Here is a 3,309-nt window from a genome sequence, read left to right on the forward strand (position 1 = left end):
GAAGATTAAGGATAATAGTGATTTGTGGTGGTTAAGGTAGCGTTAGGTGTCAAGGTTGGATATATACATATTGCATTAAAGCCACGTTTCATGATTAAGGGAATGGATATATGTATTAAAGGGTTACAAGCCACGTTCCCCTATAATGATGATAATGAATTATTATAAGTGAATAGATATATATATGTTATGTATATGTAACAAATCTTTCTTTGTTTCTTATATAGATATATAATAAATATATATAGTGGCTTATATGTATAATAATATCCTTCGGCCATTTTTTTTCTTTTTGAACAATAATAATAATAATAATAATAATAATAATAATAATAAATTTAGACTGTAACTATCAATATAGTTTCTAATAGATAATTCAAAATAATAGAATAAGTCATAATTAAATTAATTTTTTTTTTTAATTCAAAGTATAAAATTTAATTTTAAAAACTCGGATTGTTATAATAAACAAGAACAATCGTATTATGAGTCCACTTTTGGTGTTAAACGCCAAAAAAAAAAGTGAAGAAAGAGGAAAAAGAACCACAAATGGTATGCAAATTGAACACAAAAATAATTTTTTTTCTTTTACAAATGTGGAATGCAAATTTTGATGTCAGCTCAGTTGTTCCAGTAACAGTAACATACACAATGAGAGCAATATTCTGCAATCTCAGATAGATGCCAAAACACAAAATAAATAATGTTACAATAGTATAAACTGACTAGCAATATTTACAAATCTAGGTATATTACATTCTTTTTCTATTTGCATGAGTTATTGTAACATAATGAGAGCCAGCAGATGATGATAATGCACATATTATCATCTTAATTGCACAAGCACAAGCACATCCTCACCCCTCTTCAGCATCCATAAAATAATTAGTCAATAAATCGAATTTTAAATAGGAAAATTAAAAATACAAAACTAGTATCAAAATAGAATAGAGCTCGTCAAAACGAGAATTTTGATACCAATTTCGAAAATTTGGCCCAAAATCGGACCAGAAGGACCGAACCGGTTGAACTGGGGCACAAACCGAGCCCGTGGGTCCAACCGGACCCATAATATAAAGGAAACAGCAGCCTTCTTCTTCCTCATTAGTTGCTGCAACGCCAAAACAGAATTGGAGGAAAGGGAGAGAAGCTCTCAAACCCTAACCCTTTGATCCACCATAACTCCTCCGTCTGGGCTCCGATCGCCGCACTATTCGCGGCCACACGCTCAGCGCGTCGAGCTCTACCTTTCTATCCGAACAATTTCATTGGTAAGCCTCCTATTAAGTTCAGAATCCCTATCCCTCTTTCTTTGGTAAACTTGGAAACCTATGGTGAATCTTGTCCAATTTCTATGTTCTAGGTTCAAGTTAGCTTCCGAAATTTGTGGGCTCAAGCTATTGAGCATATGGGTATGGTAAGAACATCCTAACCCTAGCTCAATCTTGTTTTGGTAATAGAAAACTGAATTGGAACATATATATGTGTATTAGGTGTAGTTTAAGAGGGTGTTTATGCATTGGACTTGAATTTGGATTACTTGGAGCTATGTTGGTGACAAGGCTTACTTTGGGGCTATTTGATTGAGCTTGGAGGGGCTGTGATTTTGAGTTGTGAGGCTGCCTTGGGTGAACTAAGTGATCGGCCAAGGTATGGTTCAAGTTTCGCACGTTTAATATTTACGGTGTTGTGAAAACTTAGGTTAGAGGAACCATAGGATAAGTTGAATTGTTTATTCTATTTAATGATTAGCCTTGTAATGTTGTTGGAATAGATTTGTTGGTGGCTATATATATTAGAATTATGAGGTGTGAAAGTTATTAATGGTGTGCTCTTATATTTATTTATGATGGATTAGGATTGGTGTTTGTTAATAAGGGTGTAGAGTTGTGTTGTGGTGGTATTGCATTTGCTGTAACTAATTATGTAATGATCGGAATTGCATGAGACCAAGTCTGGGCTAAACTTGGGAATATAAGGAACTAAACTAGAAAATTTGGGACCTTTTTGTTAAATATACAATTTATGACAAATTTTTAAAGTTAGGTTGTTAAATCTGTCCTGCAGCAGAAAAGGTTAAACAGGACAGCAACTTGTTTGTCTTGCTGCGATATCTACGAGTTGAGTTTTGGAGTGAAACTAATTTTGTTATAAAATTTGATTAACTTGCTTTATTGCTCTAAAACTACAGAATTTTAAGAGTTGAGGATTGGGAGTTGTGAATTTTTGAATATTGGTGGTCAAAACTGAAAAGAAACAGATTTCAGCAAGCTATGCATCAACTTCCAATACTTGTAACTCTTAGAATTGAATAGCAATTGGATTGCAACCAAGACACAGTTGTTTCTGGATGAGCTAGGAGTTTCCAAATCAAAATTTAGCTTAATTGGAGTTTTGTAATAAAAGTTATTCAAATTGAAAGGTACTAAGCTTGTTGGTTTCAAAAACAGATTTTGACTCATTTTTACTTAACTTCCAGGTAATGTAACTTCTTTATTAAAAATGATATTAACTCAGAACCAATTGAGAAAGAAACCTGGATGAGTGAAGTATAACTAAATTAATTTTTAAAGTCATTGGATTTAACTGGAATTTTATATTGAATTTTGAATATCACATGCTGTTGCTGTTTTTCTGGTTTCATGCACTGCAGAACAGTCACTGTTTTTCCTTTATTCCTAAGGCTAGAAAAATCCGAAAATTATGATTTTTGATTTGTTAGAAAGCTTATTTCAAGATGAACGCCTGGACATAAAGTTTGCGCAATTCCGAGTTCATTTTTTATATTAAAAACAGAAAAGGAAATAGAGTGTCGAGGATGTCTTAGTGATAGTCATGGGTTCGAGAAGTTAAAGTTTAACCTTCGTGTGATGTGACTGATTTAATGTTAGAGTTGGGTTGATTTTAAGATTATTTGATAATAAGAAGGTTGAGAAGAGTTTGATAAATAGTTTGGTCAGGACGCAGAAAGGATAATTAAGATGAATTATAAGGGAATGATGATGAAAAATGTGAAAGGGAGGTTGTTTATAAAAGGAGTTAACATGCCATGGCTTGATGAATGATTAAATAATGATTATGATTATGAAATGGCTTATGAATGATGATATCTGAGATACGAGTTTCCCTGGGTAAAAACCGTGGCTCGCCACCACGTGTTCCAGGTCGATTCTCGATACTCTGTTAACCCTACGTCGTAAGGGTGACCGGGCACGTATAAATTCCCGGGTATGGATAACCCCCATTGAGTGATTTATATGATGATTGAATGTAAACTCTATGCATAGACTCTTGGGGATGCGCGACGGG

General features: G+C 33.7%; 1 long non-coding RNA gene across 1 annotated transcript in view; it reads left to right on the plus strand.

Annotated features, from left to right (window-relative positions):
- Window positions 1,066-3,309, plus strand: part of LOC107648636 — a 2,904-nt gene continuing 660 nt past the window's right edge. The window contains exons 1-3 of the long non-coding RNA XR_001622013.2: window positions 1,066-1,271; window positions 1,364-1,417; window positions 1,494-1,650. This is a non-coding gene — a long non-coding RNA (uncharacterized LOC107648636). The remainder of the gene's footprint in view (window positions 1,272-1,363; window positions 1,418-1,493; window positions 1,651-3,309) is intronic.

The sequence above is a fragment of the Arachis ipaensis genome, chromosome B06 (assembly GCF_000816755.2).
Source record: "Arachis ipaensis cultivar K30076 chromosome B06, Araip1.1, whole genome shotgun sequence".
Classification (NCBI taxonomy): Eukaryota; Viridiplantae; Streptophyta; class Magnoliopsida; order Fabales; family Fabaceae; genus Arachis; species Arachis ipaensis.